This window comes from Salvia miltiorrhiza, chromosome 5, assembly GCF_028751815.1.
Source record: "Salvia miltiorrhiza cultivar Shanhuang (shh) chromosome 5, IMPLAD_Smil_shh, whole genome shotgun sequence".
In the NCBI taxonomy this organism is placed as follows: domain Eukaryota; kingdom Viridiplantae; phylum Streptophyta; class Magnoliopsida; order Lamiales; family Lamiaceae; genus Salvia; species Salvia miltiorrhiza.
Genome location: NC_080391.1, coordinates 17,835,688 through 17,856,183, shown reverse-complemented (window position 1 = coordinate 17,856,183; position 20,496 = coordinate 17,835,688). Strand labels below are relative to the sequence as shown.

General features: G+C 36.0%; 1 long non-coding RNA gene across 1 annotated transcript; it reads right to left on the bottom strand.

Annotated features, from left to right (window-relative positions):
- Positions 1–4,707: 4,707 nt before the first annotated feature.
- Positions 4,708–7,774, bottom strand: LOC130986479 (uncharacterized). Its single transcript, XR_009089276.1, has 3 exons — positions 7,618–7,774; positions 5,493–5,557; positions 4,708–4,897 (listed from the first exon to the last, which is right to left on the bottom strand). It is a non-coding gene; the product is annotated as an uncharacterized LOC130986479 (long non-coding RNA).
- Positions 7,775–20,496: the final 12,722 nt, after the last annotated feature.

The window sequence follows — 20,496 nt, the reverse complement described above, 5'->3', positions numbered from 1 at the left end:
TTTTTTAGTATATATATGATTTTGTCTTATAAAAGTTGATTTACTTGTTATATCCCTCATATATATTTAATTAATATTAATTATGTTATTTAAAACTATATAATATATAAAAATGTTATTCATTATTATTATTATTATTATGCTTTTCTTTAATAAAAAATGTTTAAAATGTACGGAATGCCCCAAAAAATTGTGTAGTATATTGAAATTACATAATTTATTAAAATATTATTTGTTATTATTACTATTATACTTGTCTTTTAATAAAAAATATCTAAAATATACAAAATGCCCAAAAAAAAAAATCAGGGGCGGTAGCCCCTGAACTTCCATACAAATTCAGCCCCTCCTCAACAAAATTTATGGCTCTGCCTATGGTGTGAGCTATAAAATGTTTTTATCTTCTCCTCCAACTTTGTAGCTCTTGAATGCTCCTCATAATGATTAGCTCTGCTTAATAGTGTAGAATCATTATCAGAGTTATTCAGATTATCTCATTCTTTGTTTCTTCTACCATCTTCTTCAGCTTTGATCACCGTGGCCCGACAAGCATATTTGCATGCTCTAGAACTCCACTCATCCTTCACTCGAATGTTTGAATCTCCGAATGTTTGAATCTCCTTTTTCTTTGTTTTATTTAGCTCTGAGAAAGTCTCCGTCTTTAACCCTCATCTTTAGTTCTGAAATGATCTTCGAATTCCTTTTCGTGTCGGCTTTCCATCAAGTTTATTAGGTGTGCAGTATGGGTATTCGAACCTACTTATTATAAATGACCTTAATATTATCCTCATCAGGGTGTAATTAATTTATTATTTGATAAAAAAATGTTAATATTTTCATAAATTTATTTGTATGACTAAAATTTTCTTTTTCAATATATGGATTTAATTAAAATCAATTGAGTGACTCGTAATTAATTATTATCTTATGTTCCCAACGGTGGATTTAACCTATACGCGTATCATTTTCAATAATGAATTAGCCACACCAACGTGCAAGCAGGAACATAGTATTCTGTTACGCAGAGAGGGAGAGAGTTAAAGAAAAGGATTAGATAGAGAGACAAGAAAAGTGCAGATTTTGGGGCCACAGCAGGAAAAAGTGGTAAATACTGTGTAGAAAACAAACAAACGAGTACAGATGGAAGAATATAATGTATGGTTGTTAAGAAACCATATGCTGTAATAAGCCATGTTTATTATTTTATTTTTATTTATCAAAACATTATTGTATATTTAGGAAATGATATGCTCTAGAGTCAATTCAATGTTAAAAATATGTTGAAAAGTGGCCCCGTTTTGAGTGACTTTGGCAACCGCTCTTTTTCTTATAGGAAAATGGGCAACAGCCCGTTGCCTTTTTCTTTGCTAATCTTTTATCATTTTCTATTTATTTTTTTTGTATATTATAAATAAAAAGTTATATTTCATTTCGGTGAGAGCATCCACAATGGAGAGTCAATGTGGGCTCTTAAATGTGATCCCCACCATTTAAGAGTCTACTCTCCACAATGAGAGAGCCCACCTCTTGGCTCTCTAATTATATTTTGATTTCCCATTTAATTTTATTGTTGTTTTTTTTATCAAAATTTACATTAAATCTAAGCAACTCAAATTTCATTAAATTTACAAATTAACCCTACATTGATTGAAAATTTAAATTGCAATACAATTAAATAAAGTCTTAATTTACTTAAAATTAAAAAAACATACAAAAGAAACCTAGAATCTATGGGAGATTGTTGCGTTGCTTGATTTCTTCCACCTTGGCCAAGTGAAACGCCATCTCGTCGGAGTTCATTTGAGAGGTGTCCCTACTCATCAAGATGCTATCAGCGATATCGCGTTGAGTGAATGGCCAAGAATCCTTGGGCGGATGCATTTGATTCGTCGGGAGATGAATTTTGGGGGTGTTGGGTCCAATATTTTCTGCAATCTAAGAAACGAGAGTCGTTTTGAAGGAAAGATTTGGGATATTGAGAGACTTGTTTTACAGATCAAGGGTAGACTTTGGAGTTGGAATGAGGTCTATAAAGTTTTGGAGTTGAGAATCCCTTTCACCATGTGGTGCTCAAAGGGTTTCAATCTTTCCTTCTTGTTTTGATTGGCATCCCTGGTGCCTTGCTTTTTATCTTAATAAAATTTTAATTTTACCGATCAAAAAAAAAAAATTCTGCAATCTCCTTCCATGGTTTTGTGAGAAAATTAAAAGAAGAATATGAAGAAAAGTAGGAGTAGAAGATGAAGAAAGAAGATATTTGAAAGAATGAATGAACATCAATTTATAGAAGAAAGAAAGGGAAAAAAAAAGAAAAACATAAAAAATAGCCAACGACCGAAATCCAATAGCAAAAAGAAAAACGACTACAAGCAACAACTCTTTTCAGGTTTTTTTTTTTGTAAATAAAAAATGACCGAAAATTTAATTAATAGGGGGTGGCTTGCATGCGCCCTCCCTTTTCCAAATTGAGCCCGGATCGAAGAGGGGAGGCGAGCTCGACAATGGTGAAGGGCGCGGAGCAAGGGGGGCTCAAGCCTTTTTCTGAGCCCTCATTGCTGATGCTCTTATTGTCAAATGAAAAAGGTGATTTTAATATTTTAAAAAAAAGTAATCAAAAAATTATACTAAGATTACGACAAGCTCATTTTCTCTGAAAACTGAGTAACCCGACGCCTAATTAAAACAAGTTGTTCAAGATTATTGTATTTTCCAACATGAGTTATCTTAAATATTCCCTCAGTCCCATGAAATTAGTCCCTTATTCCATTTTAGAATGTTTTCAAAAAATAGTTTATTATATAAATTAATATTATATAAAATATTATTTTACTGAATTAATCATATTTAATATTTCATTTGAATGTGAAAATAATAAATAAGGATATAAAAAATAAAAATATAAAAATTAATACTTTAAAAAAAAGATTAAATACGTTTTCTTAATATGTGTGAAAAATAAAAGAGGATTAAATAAGTGATAAGTGAGTAATTGGTATTTGCATATGTGTGAAAAATGAATGAGGATTAAATCAGTAATACGCGAGTAATTGGTATTTGCATATCTTACGGTTGAATTATTCACGTCAGGGAATCAATAACTACCATGTATACTTAGTGGGTTTTAGTTAATAACCATTAACTTAATTACACTCACTATGAGTTCACATTTGGTTATACCTATAGAGCAAAAATGTAATGAAAAAGATGAACGTTGGAATAGTAATTGCAATTCTTTTTTTAATATTTAAAGAAAAATGAAATTAGTTGAGATTGCTTTGGCAGTGTTGGTGTATATTTTTCTTTGGAAAGGCCGCGCGGCCAAGGTGGTAGGTGTCAAAATTATATACGTACGCTCCAAATAATCTTCTATCGAAATATATAGGGATAATTGCATGAAAAAACACCAACTTTGATCAAAATCTAAATTTAACGCAAACTTAGGATTTTCCAATTTAATACACCAACTTTCATTCTTGTTCAAATTTGACACGGCTCAATTCTTAAAAATTCAAAAAATGACCCCTTTTTGAAACTAATTACACAAAGACCTACTTATGTTATAATTTGGGACATCCTAACCCAAAGAATCTGATATCCTTATGATGTTTCTTCTAATTATATAACCACGCCTAAAATGGTATCAGAGCGGGTTTTAATTGAGGAATTAAATGATATTTAATTTATTCTAGGATTTACCTATGAGAATTAACCTATGTGGGAGAAGACTCCATAAGAATTAGTATGGATCCGGACGAATGTCCGAGATGTCTTGTATATAGGATATCTTTCCAAATTTTGGAAAGAGACGCTAGTCACCTAATGGGTGAATTACGATGGCGTTGGAGAGCACTTATGCTCAACATTACCGAGGACGTGGAGACTGTTCGTGAGATCATTACGAACATTCAGGGTTATCTCGATGCCCTACTGGAGAATGCCGAGGCCAAATCGGCAAACAGACAAGCCAGAGCCTACCTTCATCAATATCATACTTGATGGAACAGAAGGACAAGGCAGGAGTAGCTTATCCAAACTACCACAAGGTCGAGCCAAATTCTTCCGACAACGTCAACTTGCGGGAGATCCAAAGAACGGTGGAGTACTATGGCGTCAAGCTGTATGAACTACCAATGGAGATAAGTAAAATATCACTCAAACAAGAGGAAATCCTAACCCTCTTGCGTGATATCCAGAAAAAGGTGGAAGAAATCGAACGGCGAAAACCATGTTCCAGAAGAATTTGGAATAAATGGTCCAAAGACCCGACGTATCCACTACCAGTAAATGCAGCACCCAAGAAGTTGCAGCCGGAGGACATAATCCGAATCATGAAAGGTAAATCCCATGAATAGCCTTGATCGAATCGGATTGGAGGATCTACAAGAGTTAGCAGAATCATTTGCTAACTTAAATATGGTAGATCTAAAGATGAACCAAGGAGGGGAGATGCCAAAACAAGAACATCAACCCGAAGGATCATCCAGAGGAGATAGGGTTCGTGAGGAAGTAATTCATCAACAACGAACCAGAAAAAAGATGTCACAGCCCACTATCCCAATGACGGGTTAACCGGGGTTATGACTTGGGGTGAACAATAAGAAACGGAAATTAAAGGGGATTTACTAAGTAACCAACATTAATAACAAACTAGTGGTGTATATATATATAACCACTTGGGTAATTCACAAACGAGTCTGCCATAACGACTAGACCCCAACTGAAAGTTAATTAAAATGAAGTAGTAATAAGTTCAAGTAGAAATGATAAATAAGTCAGAGTGTTTGCAGCGAAAAAAACGTGTGAGTTATGCATATGGAGATGCATACTCAAGGTTTCATTACATAAACATCAAAAGGGAAATCCGCTCAACACCGATCCATTCCATCGCCTGCTCAACCTGCACATTTAGAAATACATGCAGGGCTGAGTATAAAAATACTCAGTGACATAAGCCGAAAATACAACATGCATACATATATAAATTGAACTGCCAACAGTAACACACAGGGGTTTTCTTGAATGACCTGCGCTTACTAAAACATTTCATTCATTTTCATAAAGGTGGATGCGCATCCCATTTTCAGTCTATATGATCCATATCTGTCCTTTCTGTCACGCGCCGGGAAGGAGGCCTCCTTACCACGGACGCCAAGACCGGTCGCAAGCGACTCGCGGTCTCCATGAGTGTACACGTTAACCCTAGCTAGCGACCTTTGTCTAGCATAGGATCTCAATTGGATTTCCTTTAAAGTTGGCGAACCAACACATATAGGATACATATAAAAACATAAACATTTTTGGCAGTCAATCATTTCATAAACATTTCATTTCATTTCATGAACATTTCATTTTCATTTCATAAGAGTCATTTATCATTTGGGCATAATAATAAACTGAAATTAACAGTTAAAATCATCTCATGCATATATTCGTATAAGAGGCCTACGACACGCAGGGGATCTCTATATACGTATAGTAAAAGTAATGCCCACCTCAATTGTTCTTAAAGCTGGCGTGGAGTCGTTTCTTCTTCGGCTTCACTTTCTGTCGCCCGGACCTTCATTGATGAAGAGTCGATAAGTTCGTGAAGAAATTGTCATAAGACAAAGTCTAATTCTACGTGCCTAGGGTATCTTTTAATGTTTTAGGGTTCTAGCATCCATAATTCGTTACATTAAAGACAGTCAAAAATCAATCATACCTCGTCTAATCTCATTCAAACACATAGGAAACACAAACACATAAGGCACATAAGAATCACAATCAAACATCATCAAAACATGCTCTGTTTTTACACTGACTCAACTTCAAAATTTAATCTGTTCTGACTCCGACATCTCCTGGACTCGAGACTCATACTGAAAGAAAGATCTTCGAGTCTAGTTTCATATAAAAAAAAAGTAGAGTCGAAAACTCCAAGTGGTTTAAGAGATATGACGTTTTACGATCTACCATGTTCGGCAGTTTTGAACAATCGAAAACTTGGATTTTTGAAAAATAGTAAACGTTGTCAACCTGGGCTCAACTTTGGTGGATATCTAGCTAACACAATAAGGTTAATACCATAAAAATTTGGAAATCTAGATCACACAGGAAGCGACTGAAATGAATGACTTTTTCCTCTGTTCTCTGAAATTCTCGGTAGTAATGTGCAGTTTAGGTTTTGCATTTTAAAGAAGTATCAAACGAAGTTGGAATAGCTTGAAATTTTACCAGGGTACTCAAGACTCATGTAGGGACTTGCTATAAAATTTTCAAAGCTATTAGACATCGACAAACCGTCGATCACAGTAGGTCAGTAGGCCTACGAAATTCATATTTATAAGTCCTTAAAAAAATAATTTATATAAATCAAGAAATAAGAGTTTAATCCCAAAAATATTCATTAAAAGTCCATCATAATTTAAATAAAAGAACGGACCTCATTTATAATAAATAGTCCCAAACTCGTTACGCACATATACTAAATCTTTCATGAAACATCCTTTAAAATAAACTTTGATACATAGAAAATAATTCAACAACTTGAGCTCTTAAGAGGTTGTTTTGCAACAGACATCAAATCTGCCTCGGATCTCCAAATGAGGCTCCAAAAGACATTCTGGAAACTAGACATTTCAAGGATCATTCTCCAATTTGAATCGAATGAAAAAAAATTCAAACGAGCAAGATATGCCCTCTCAAAGATGGGTATTTAACAAGCAAAAATCTGAAAATTTCAGATTTCCAGATTACAACCAAGTCAGTGGGCTTTCTTTAAAAATTCATACCTCCCTTTACAAAACTCCACTGGGAACCCCAAGGGTCAATCTGGAAACTAGGGAGAGATCATAACACTCTACAGTTGGATTTACTCCAAGAACATTCATGGTTTAGAAGATATGACTGTCTAAAGTTCAGTGCACAAAAAGAGTTCAAGTTTGTCAGATTTAGAACATAAATCGGAAAAACCACTTTAGGCTTCACCAAAAATTCTAAAACTGAACAAGTAAGTTCCCAACATGTCACTGAATATTCAGTAGAAAGATAGGCTTGCGAATCAAAGATTTAAGTCGGTCTTTGCCACCTCAAAGTCGTAGGTTTGTAAAATCTACTGGATGGTACAAGGAATAAGAACTAGATTTCAAGAATTTATACCGGTTGTTTCCCTTACTCAAAAATGGTGAGACCGATGTCAAAAGAAAGATACGGGAGTCTAGAGTGACATATTCAAGTTTCAAAGGTTTTCACCGATTGAAACATTACTTATGGCCTCCCAAAGATTGTTTACCAAAAATGTATTCCAGATGGGCAGTGATGTTTACAAATTCATAAATAAATCATAAGAGCTCCAAACCTTCTGAAATTTTACCAAAGTATAGAAAACATATGAAAGATGATACACAATTAATTTGGGAAATTTTGGGAACCGTTTGGATGGATGGAATCGCCTTGCAAAACACTGCCGAGCAGTGTGCTTATGGCAGATACCTCATGCACAGTTTTTCACCCAATAAACTCTCCCAAAATAATCATCCAAAATCATAAAACATATCCTCACATAATATAGCACACAAATGTGTAAAAATCCATGGCCATAAAGCATTTTCAGTTGAGAAAAAGCAAAGAAAAACTCACCCTCGAAGCACAACCTTCACTCTATAGTTTTCCCACACTCTCCCTTGCTTTGCTACTTCTCTTGGGGCTTCAAAGGCTTCTATGGAGTGTGATAATGGTGGGAGAAAAGTTGTGAGAGTGGGAGAAAGAATGTAGTGGTGGGGGAAAAGGAGTAGTGTGTTGGAGAGGTAGGAGTAGTGGTAGGGAAAAAGATTAGTGGTAGGGAAAAGAAAATATTAGTGGTGGTAGGGAAAAAGATTAGTGGTAGGGAAAAGAAAATATTAGTGGAGGATAATGGGGTGTTACATTAAGTAAATATAAAAATGTGGTGTAGTAATAACCCATGTGTAAAAAAAAATATATATATATAAGACTAATCCTCAATTAATAAAATGCTAGAGCATAAAACTCTTGTGATCAAAATTAGAATAAATAACACTAACATTAGTGCACTCTCTCAATTTATAAATACATCATAGGAAAATAATTTGAGAAAAATATTGATGGAAAATTTTTATAACTCATCATTCCTAAATTTCTCGGTAAAAATAAATAAATACATAATTTTTTTTTTTCGATTTGAAAACTCAAAATAAATCTTTGAGCTCCATCATTCTCTTAATGGACTCAAAATATATTTTGAGTGCATCATCCGTTGAAATAAAAATAAATTATCACGTATGTAATCATCAAATTCACATAAGTCCGTATTTTATTAATGGATGCTGAACCCTAATTGCCATAAGAAATCCTTAAATCAATAATTAAAAGTCTATAATCTTTAATAAAAAGTCGGGGCATTACAAAAGAGATGGCCCAAATTGCAGGATACACCTGTAGGAAAGGTCACACTAGAACCAATCCACCCCTATGGATTGATTCTCAACCTTGATGAAGCCAGTTTCAAAGATTGGGAAATCCTCATCGACGACTGGACTTCAGCTATGAAGATTGTAATTGCCACGATGGAGTATGATAAAGAAGAATTTATCAAAATCTTCGAGGCAAGCTTTTCCGGAATGGTAAAACAATTCTGGGATAAGGTGTCAAACGAGGCAAAGAACGAGTTATTCAAAAAGGAATCAGCTCTTGAAATCCTCGATGTTGCCTCACACCAGGTGAAAATCCATTTTCTTGGAATGGGTTTCTTTGAGGCGTCAGGAGACGAGAAGCGCAAGAAATATCAACAGGCACTCTACAATCTAAGATTGGTGGTGCTCGAGCCAAAAGCTCTTGATGAATTTCTGCGTCTATTTACCCTATATACTCATATGGGGTTAGTTGAGGATCAGACCGCCAGGGACCTCTTTTTCACAAAGTTTCTGAGTCTATGGAGGGAAATGCTCATCAACGAGTACGTGTCACCCGGGAATTATCCACTTGATAGTGCATCAAGGCGGATGTCCTACGTTCACAAGAAGCTGTCTGAATAGTGCCAGAAGGCGGCGGACCAAAGAAACCTCAAGAAATTGAGGAAGCTCAATAAAGACTCTCCATTGATGTGCAACAATCTTGATCTTCCGACAGAGATTGGAGCTGAGTTGCTGTATCAACAGAGGAGCAGAAAGAAACATAGGTATCAACCCTATGAAAGAAAATCAAGGAGGAGTTCTTGGAAGCCAAGAACTATGTGGACCAGACAGAAGGCACGCTCCTACAAATCAGGCCAACGGAGCGGACCATCAAAGAGCCGGTTTTCATCCCAAAAGCGAATCCCGGCAAGAAAAACTTTCAGGCGTACCCAAGCCAAAACAAATGAAAGTTTCAAAGATTGCAACTGCTGGACATGCGGTGCAAAGGGGCATATTTCAACCAATTGCCCGGACAACGAGAAAAGAAAGATAAGAAGATTCGAATCCACACCGGATATCGAAGACGCTATCTACCACCAGGAATTGATACCCGTGTATCAGTTCGAAGATATATCCTCTGACGAGAGTATATACGAACAAGAAGAAGTCTTTAGTTCTGAAGATTCAGGTTCAGATTGGACCAATGGATCAACCGGGAACGAGTCAGACTAAAGAAGAGAACGAGGTTTACCACACTCAGAAGGAGGATCAGAATGGATTTACCAGTCATTTTCTGATCCCACAAGAAGAGGTGGTGAAAAAGCTCGTGAAAAAACTCAAGAAGGAAACCGATGAGGTACAAACATACCAAGGGTTTTCTAGTGGAAGAATGAACCAAGTTTTACATAGCTTGAGTCCATTCAAAAGGAGGCATCATGTCTATTTCGGCGTTACTAGCCGAGAAATGGCGCTTCCAATCGAGATTACAAGTAACCAGGTGGAGATCCAACTTGTTCCAGCCGAAGATATAAGGCGGGATCTCAAAAGAATGAAGCCAGAAGTCGCCAGTACGATGAAATGGATTCATATTGGAGCAATTCAGTTGGTAATCAAATCTGCCCTTTTCCCAGGGACAGATCAACCGATTGATGTTGCACTCTGCGACAAGAGAATTAGGGATGCCAAAGAAGCAGTTCTTGGAGCTTTTTCAGGCAATCTCTATGCCAAAAAGATTATAACCGAGATGTACCCACAAATCGCTTATAATCTACAAGATTCATCTTTCAGTCGAGCCTTGATACTCTATCAGGATTACAAGAGGAGGGATCTTATGACGGGAGAAAATAGGCCATACTCGTTTACTTATCAAGTATCGTATGCCTTATCAAATTCCTACCACACAGAATTATTTCTGGGAAAGGAATTTATTGAAATTCCAAAAATATTCAAGGAGGTAGCCAAGGCAGTCAATCCAAACCGAGTGGAGATTCCCCAAATCAGGGAAATCGACATCGATGTTGGAGACAAGCAGGTGCTAAGCCATGACCAGAGTCTCAGACTGGGAGCACCAAGGCTATCATTCCAGGGAAATAGGCTAACTTCAGGGCCTATAACAAGAAGTTTCTCTCTATCTTATGAGAGAAAGGCTATTCAGGAAACACCAGTTCCAGACATGAGGGTTATGCTCAAATGTCCCGAAGGATGGAAAAGGATTTCCACAAGATTTAATACAACCGAAAAGGAGAATCAGTTTCCTTGCAACATGTTGTATTATTTGGCAAATCCAGAGAGCAACCGATATATCGGAATTCTGGAGGTCGGAGGCTTTGAAATCCAAGTCGAAGGCCAAGCCGGACAAGAAACTGACATTCTGATCTTAGGACGCAATTTCCTCGACAAATATCAACCATGGTCGTGGAGAGCAAGTGGAATGGAGATTATGATCGGCCGACAAAGGTTGCTGATCTGATGACAAGTCCATTCTCGATATACATCTCTATTGGGATGTTATATGAGAAGTTCAAAGCAGAATATTTTGCTGCTTATGTAGATTCAGGAGCAGGAATCTGTACAGCAAAATGAGGAGTCTTTCCAGCAGAAGTTGAAGAAGAACTACCTCGAATTGCGGGAAGGGATTTCTCCAAGAAGGTTTTGCTCTTATCAAAGGGAGTAAAACAGACAGAAATATTGATCGGCGGTGCAGGACAGACACCTTGGTACAAGGTCAAGACCCCACCGATATATTTCCAATGATACCGGAGCAGATATATTATTCGGAAATAATTTTCTGCAAACCTTCAAGCGGTATACACAGGACAATGAGCCCAGGAGGCTAGTGTTCACAACCAATTGTGATCACAAGATCATTGTGCAAAGGCTCGAAGGAGCTTTTAGTCGCTCAATGCCATTGAAATTTCGCAGCAAGCGTGGTGATGATGGCAGACTCCGGAGACCACAAATGAAGGATCAACGGAGATTCAGAGATGTTCTGCTCAAATGCAGAATCAAGGGATTCCCAGATCTCTCCGAAGAAGAAACTCAAACCCTCAAAGTCCCCCTGATATCACACAAAGATATCAAGGAAGAAGAACAGGTGTCCATAGCCGACGTCAAAAGAAGAATCCATAAGTGTTACCACGAGGATCCTTTGGCATGGTGGGACAAGAACCAGCTCAAAGCTACCTTGAAAGTTAAAACTGGAAAGGAGCATGAGTTCGTTAGGTTCAGACCTATTCTGATGAACCCTCAAGATCAACAGGATATTATGAGTATAATCAAGGAACACCTTGATTTAAAGCTGATCGAAGAAGGAAGATCACCCTACAGCAGTCCTGGATTTCTGGTGAGAAATCATGGGGAGATCAAGCGAGGGAAGCCAAGATTGGTCATTAATTATAAAGGGATTAATGATATTCTTGAGTTCGACGGATACTTCATCCCGAGTAGAGAACACCTTATTAATTGCATCAGAAGCGCAAGGGTATTCTCAAAGTTCGATTGCAAATCAGGATTCTACCAGATTCGCATGAAGGAAGGGAGTAAGAAGTTCACAGCCTTCTCAACTCCACAAGGACATTATGTCTGGAATGTCATGCCAATGGGGTTAGCCAACGCGCCTCAGATATTCCAAAGAAAGATGGATAATCTTTTCAAAGATTATTCTTCGTTTATGTTTGTTTATATTGATGACATTCTTATTGCATCAAAAAACATTCATGAACATGCCAGGCATCTGGAGATCTTTGCGGAGGTTTGTCAACAAGAAGGACTTGTGCTGTCTGAAAAGAAGGCAGTCAGAGCCACCCAGAAAATGGAGTTTCTGGGGATTGAGATCGATGAATCTGGAATAATTCTACAAGAACATATTGTGGAAAAAGTTCAGAATTTTCCGGAGGATCTCAAGGAGAAGAAGCAGCTCCAAAGTTTTCTCGGAGTTGTCAATTTTGCAGGGATGTTTATTAAAAACCTTGCAGAACATAGAAAAGTCTTCAGTCCACTACTGAAGAAAGATGTTCCATTCATATGGAAAGAGGAGCATCGAGTAGGTATGAAGAAGTTGAAAGAGATTTGCAAAAATCTCCCAAAACTTTCAATACCACAAGACGAGGATGACCTGGTCCTCTACACCGACGCAAGTGATTCTTGGTGGGCGGCCGTGCTCACAAAAATCACCCCTTATGGAGAAGAACCTTGCAGATATTGTAGCGGTCTCTTTTCCGACAGTGAAGCTGTGCGATGGCACATCAACGAGAAAGAATTTTATGCAGTCAGAAAGGCGTTCAAAAAATGGCCGCTATTCTTACTTGCTAAGAAATTCATTTTGAAAGTTGATAACACTAATGTTAAAGCTTTCTTAACAAAAAAGATAGAATCTAAACCTGAAAAGGCTAGATTACTTAGATGGCAAGCTGAGTGCCAATATTATGATTTTAATATTGTCATTTTGAAATCTGATGAAAATGTTCTTGCAGATTTCTTAACAAGGGATGGAGCCAACTGAGGTTGACTCTATCATGGAGAACCAGAGGCAACTCCTGGACAACCTGGAGATGCTACAACAAGAATGGCAAGAGTGTTTACTCCATGCCAAACAAGCGGGAAGGATACAAATGGATGATGAATCCAAAGTAACCAACCGTATACGAGAATGTATCAAAAAGATGTTAAATCTTAATGATGCAACCCACAAGCCGCTCCTGCGCGGGATCATGGCTCCCATGATCGAAGCGGGCATTACCGTACAGGCCGGATTACCTATAGCAGGGGATTCAAATACCCCTAGCACAAGTTCTGAGGCTAAGGTGTCAAAACCGGATCCTCAAGAAAAAGATATTGCTAAGGCTTTACCGCCCGAATCAATATGTCAACCCTCCACCTCTGGGTAAAAGAGGGAGAGATCAGTCTTAGGCCATTGACGGGAAAATCTAATATTGATATTAACATTATTGAAATTTCTCCTGTTTGGCAGATGTACCAATCCAGGTGGGAGAAACTCAATACCAGAAAGGGACTTAATTCGAATTTTTGTCGGGTTGATATCAAAGGAAAATATCCTCGTGTTTGGATGACCACCGGAGCCAATCCACAGGAGGTTAAAGAATGGTATGAATTTGGGGCGCTAGCCTCAGTTTATACTATTTCGCCAGCATTCAACGAAATCAAGGGTCTACCAAGATGGATCCAAGAAACAGTATATGATGCTTGGTCGAACAATCCGTCTCTAAACAGGGGAGACGTCCTGGAGTTATATTTTCTTAGTGCAGCTCCAGAACCAGCAGGCAAAGGGAATCATGAAGCTTTCCATTTTATTAAGCTTCGGAGACCCGACACGGAGGCCTTAAACCGAATTAAGGCACCAGATCATGAAATCTCCATCGTCACAACTTTCACGGAGGAACAAATCTCCACAAGACGTGCATGGGGACTATGGGTCTGTCTCACGGAGATGGACAAAGTAAAGTACCAATTCAAGTTCTCTCATAACGCAGGACTTGGATCTTTCTTGTTAAATTCAATGACAGGAAAAACTACAAGCTTCGCGGAGAAGGCCTTTGAAGAAAAGAGGCAGACACTCTGGCGAAATAAGATAGCGGGGAGTAAAGAAACCCGTCACAAGTTCTGCAACATGGCTCATCTAGGCCATTGGGTAGACCATATCTGGGCGGAGTGTCCCACGCAGAAAGAACCGGAGTTTGGCAAAGGCTTCTTTCCAAAGCCTAACAAAAAGAAGTTCCGGTCCGACGAATATGAGGAGCACAAGACTCCACATGGACGAGCACCACGGGCACCAAAAAAGTAAGGGGCCCGACAAAGTAAAGAGAGTCATGTGACTCAGGACAGGAGGACCACCCACTAAAAGAAAAACGACGAAAGTGGGTGGATAATAATGCAGGCCAGCTACCCACTGACCAAAGTAGGTAATTCTACAGGAGTTCCACTCATCGAAAGAAGACAAATGATGGTGGAAAAGTGGCTGGCCCCTCACAGCATTATCAGCTGAATAATGGAGTATGGGACCAGAAAAGCACCACTCACCGAAAGCAAAAGACAAGGCCAAGTGGAGGGAAAAGTAGCTGGACTTCACCAACCATTATCACAAAAGATAAAGGAAGGTTCAACTCCATGTGAAGGCACTAACTAGTGTCGGCAATAATGGCCGACAAAAGTAGGTGGCTGTCACCATCCAAGCTAGCTGGCCACGAAGGAAGAATCCAAGGCCAACTACCGAGCAATTATAGAGGGCATCAAACCTCTATATAAACCCAAGCTCTGGAGAGAAGAGATCATCGAAAAATTCACAACCATCTCACACAACACACTCTCTCTCTAGAATTTATCTTTGTATTTTAAATTTTAGTTTTTCAAAGTTTTTCAATTTTAGTTTTAGCTTCCTTTTATTTTATGTATACAAGTATTAGCTACTAATGAGTAGCTAAACAAGTTAGTCCCCTCCCTTTGGGAGATTATTATGAAATAAATTAAGTATTTTATAATTCCTCAATTAACGCTTTGTTTTCGCTCAAACTTTCCGGTTTAGTAAAAATTTTCTTTCATTTACCAACAAAGTATTATACGTCGGCACTTAGTGAAGGAGGAAGGTTGCAATCATCCCTTGCGAGCGCGTGGTTGGACGGAGCCTTGGGGGCAGACGGTCCGTAAAACGCAACAAGCACTGACTCCTGAAGAAGACCAGTCGACTAAAGGTATAATGTTGGTTTAAGTTAAGTTTAATTTTGAAGTGTTACGGAAGCATGTTGGGCCTGATAATTTGATTCATTATGACATTATAATTTTTAGAAGCTCATAAGGATTATTTTGCATAAGAAAGAAACATTTGGGGTATTTGTGATATTTTAGTTAAAAATAGGGGCAGATTTCTAATTAGAGAAAAAACTGGCGTGTCAAAAATGGACAAAACTCTAAGTTCATGTATTTTATTGGATTTTCCTAAGTTGGTGTTAAAAATGGAATTTCGCCATAGTTGGTGTATTTTCACGCAAATTTCCCAAATATATATTTAATATTCGGGACAAGTAACTAAAATAAAAACCAACTTCAGCTAACAATTATTGTAGATATACCTTACAAATTCATTCAATCATAGTGAAACACACGTTTGGACGGCCATGGATCGCAGTGCAATTTTTTTCTTTTATTTTATTTAAGAATTTTTTTCATTCCATGTAAAGGATCGAAAAGTTTAACCCAGTAAATCTTATTTTGGCCCAATTCCTTAAAAGCCCAAATCCACACACTATTGATAGGCATATTCTATATTTTCTTAACCTTTATTCGTCCTAATTGCTAAGAGATGGGAGTGTGAGTTCAAGAAGAGTGCGACTGGTTCTCTTAGTGAGAAGGAGTCATAGGCGTTATTGTTGAGTGTGAGAGAGAAGTGGAAAGTTATCGTTATTTTTATGTGATCCAACGAACTTTCTTCTCTATCTCTCCCTTTACCTTTTTCACGTAGATCTAACAAGAAATTTTGTGTCGTGTTTGTTCTTCCGAATTTTATCTCATCTCGTCGTAGCTACTGTGTGGAGCCGCAGGAGGGGTCGAGGGTGTCGTGGCTGTGTGGAGCAACCGGAGACCGTTGTGGTGTACGTTATTGTGCGCTCTGAGAAGAAGACAATACAAAAAAAAAAAAAAAAAAGTTTTTAGTGGTGACGCTTCTTGTCACTATATGTACCAAAATTATCACTATAAGTACTTAGTGATTATTTTTGCGTTCGTCGTTGAGTTGAGACTATATGCACCGACGCTATACTACAAAACAACGTCATTGCATATTGAAGTATAGTGACAGATGATCTTGTCACTGAAGATGATTATGTTGTGACAATAATTAGTCATCGCTATATTTCAATTTTATAGCCACGTTCAATGATCGTCACAAGAAATCACTTATGTAGTCACACATTTTAATTGTTACTAATTAAATTACTCGATATATAGTCGCATTTCTTTATCGTCACGTCTTTTTACTGTTACTATATAATTTGGTATGTAGTCGCATGTCTTTATCGTCACTAGAATCTCATCAATTAGTCACATTCTACATTTGTCTAAAACAATTTGTATATAGTCGCATGTGGTTACCGTCACTAAAGCGTCTCGATTTAGTCACATGATACAATCGTCACTACTATTCCATAATAATGTCACGCATTATAGTCGTCATAAAATATATATTTTTTATTGTCATTATAACAATGTTATGTTAGTGACAAATCTATTTCAACACTGAAACAAATTAATATAGTGATTAAAAGAATTTCTACAGTGACATAAATTATTATCACTATAATTACCGTCACAAATTGATAATAATTTAGTAACGAAAAATAATTTTAAAGGTTGTTATAATATTAATATAATGTCAATTATACAATTTGTCACTAAAATTAAATTATTCATCATAATAGTATAATATAACAAAATTGAAAGAATTAAATAAATTATGTATTTCATAAAACACATTCAACGTCAGATCACATTGTTTGGAAATAAATTATTTTAATTAAAACACCTAAACGAAATTTAATTGAAATTTGGGGTTTGACTATTTTGACTCAAGCTTTGCATGAGACCTGGGAGCCACATTCTCATAACAACTTCAACTTGAGTTTGTTGGTTGACTTGTTGCTAACTTGAGCTTCTAAGGACTCAAATCGAGCTGTCAATTCTTGATTTTGTTTTCTTAATTCTTCATTCTCCTTTTGAAGATCAAGATTTATCCTTTCTTATCTTTTAGAAGTTGGCTTGATCCCATATATCCCCACATCCACGTAATCTGCTAGATTTTTCTTCACCAAGAACTTTTATGAATGCTTTATCATCGGTCATAGGTTCTCCATCCTCCTCTGCTAGACTTTGACACATAATAAGTTTTTTCTGAACATAACAATTTATATTATAATTTGTATTTCATACATATGTATGTACATGTAAATAGAAATGTGCAGCTTCATCAACCCATTCTTTTTTTTCATCGTTGTATCGACTTTTTCTCCATGCGGCTCTACGAGTAGGCTCCTCGTCAGTTTCAAGGTCACGCTAATATGTAAACATATTAATGATAACAATATATAATTCAAATGTACACCATTTCAATTGGACAAACATTAATAATCATGTACCTCTTCATAGCAAGATTGGGCAATGAATTTTGTTCCACATGAGTGATTCATTGTGAGTTTTTGTCTATTCGCTTTATTTCTCTCACTAATTTTCTTCAAATAATACACATGAAACAGGTAAAAAAAAAAGACAGAATACAATCTAAGAATAAACGTGATCACGCATATTTTTGAAATAGGTTTTGGGCATGAGAAAACTTGACCAAGCATATTTTACAATTAGTTTTCAGCAGCAAAAAAAAAAACATAAGATAATCTAAGAATAAACGTGATCATGCATATTTTCGACATAGGTTTCAACATTTGGACATAAGACAATTTAAGAGTAAACTTGATCATGCATCAACAGTTGGGCAGAAGACAATTTAAGACTAAACTTGATCACGCATATTTTACAATTAGCTTTCAGCAGGAAAAAAAAAAAAACAAAAAACAAACAAACAAACAAAAAAAGATAATCTAAGAATAAACATGATCATGTATATTTTCCAAATAGGTTTCAACAGTTGGGCAGAAGACAGTTTAAGAGTAAACTTGATCACACATATTTTATAATTAGCTTTCGGCAGCCAAAAAAGACATAACACAATCTAAGAATAAACGTGATTACACATATTTTTGAAATATGTTCCAACAGTTGGGCAGAAGATAATTTAAGACTAAACTTGATCATTTTAGAATTAGCTTTCAGCAGCCAAAAAAGACATAAGATAATCTAAGAATAAACGTGATCACACATATGTTCGACATATATTTCAACAGTTGGGCAGAAGACAATTTAAAAGCAAACTTGTTCACGCATATTTTACAAGTAGCTTTTAACAACCAAATGCAGAATAGGCGTGGTCACGTATTATTTCAAAATAGCTTTAAACATTCAATTGCACAGTAGGCATGTTCATGTCTAGTTCATACTATGCTTCAAGAATCCAAATATGCTCATTGAAACCAAAATACCAAAAGATCATATAGCACATAAATAGAATCAATTTCGAACAACAATATATAGTTAGTATATCAACATTATCAACCATAACCATAAATGTGTTGAATTAAAAAGATAATTAACTGCATATTGAGATAGAGATTATGAATGAAAAGTTATTTTCATTATACTGCATTCTCCCTTATATAGGGTTTGTTACAGATGGTGTTCATGCACCAATGATACATGAGATAACTTACTTTCTAATAGAAAAGATAACCACCTACCGGCTAGCTAACTAATTCGAAACTAAACACTTTATTCAATACAACCCCGACTCGACCCAAGCTAGCCATTTTCAAGTGGATATTTTTGGACAAGATACTGAAACCGTGAAATAGACGACTTTGTGAGAATGTCAGCCAACTGATCTTCTGATGGAACATACCGCATGTCGAGTTCCTTTTGAAGCACTTTATCACGAACAAAGTGAGTGTCAATTTCTATGTGTTTCGTGCGAGCATGCAGCACGGGGTTAGACGTTATGGCAGCAACACTTTTGCTGCAGAGTGAATAACGTGAGTTGAGAATGAGAGAACAAGAATAGGGCTTAATTTGTTGAGTGGAGACTCAAGTGGGAGAACGCGAGTGGATGAGAACGTGTGAATATGTTTTTTTATATATATATATATATTATTTGCGGTAAATATTTGATATTGGCGGTAAGTTTTATGTTTCAAATGTCCTCCAAAAATTTAAATCATGTTTTAGATTTCTTCCAAAATAAAATTTAATATTTTTTTTAGATATACTTACACTTATTTGGATTGCCTCTAAAAATATTGAAGACGCTGATGAAATTAAGTCTGTCGTTTTTTGGTAATAAACATGATCATGTTTTCTGTTAAATACTCTTGGTGAAATTGTAAAACAAAACGTGTTATTGACATCAATTTATTATATACGCTTTTCTTATTACAAGCGTGATCACGTTTGTTCTGCAATAATTTTGATAGAGAATATAATACGAACTAATTCATATTATAAACTAAATCAAACTCTACATAGATCCTTTTGAAAAGTTCTGCATATAAGTTATATAATATTAATTTATTCCCAATAGCTATAAAAGAATATCATTATTGTATATAACTATAATATTTATTTAAAATAAACAAATTATATAAGTATAAGATAAATTTGATTATAATCCATTGGTAAAAATTCACTGTGAATGAATTATAGATTGATGAATATGAATTTCATAATAATATCCAAATAACTTAATTATCACATATCATTATTAATATACTATTAATAACATAAAAAGAAAATTGAATTTGTTAATTCACCATGCAAGTATGCCCAATAAACATTCATAGTTGAATTGTGAAAAGATCTAAATCATTGACATTAAAATAGTGAGTATTCAATATCTATTCTCTAAATTACACTTAATTTTATGTGTAACCCCGTTAATTTAGAAGAAAAAAAATATTAAGTACGCTTAATGTGCACTATCATTGAATTAGACATGTGATTGTGCCTTTTTCAATTGAGTATTAATTGTTATTATTCTATATGAATCAAACTATTCATAGTTAATTGAAACTTATAAATCTATAGAAGAATATAATTCATGCGTATATATAACTATGATTGTTATATAACATATTCATAAATTATATAATTTTATGATAAATTCTTATTAGTATTCGTAGATTTCATTTCAAATGTGAATGGGGAAGATCAATGAATACAAATTTCATAATATATAATATTCAATTAATAATAAAATATCATTCTTAGTATACAAAAAGAGAAATAAATAAAGAAAATTGAAATTGTTAATTCACCATGCACACCCGATAAATAATCGTGGATGAATTGTGAAAGCATCTAAATCAACGACTTTAAAAATCACGATTGCCGAAGCTCTGCCCCTTGCTGCTCGTGTTCTACGTTGGAGTTGAAATCCAGCTGTCATGCAGTTGCTGTTCGGAAATCGTCGCTACTATTATCCGAAAGTTGTTGTTGTGCTGCC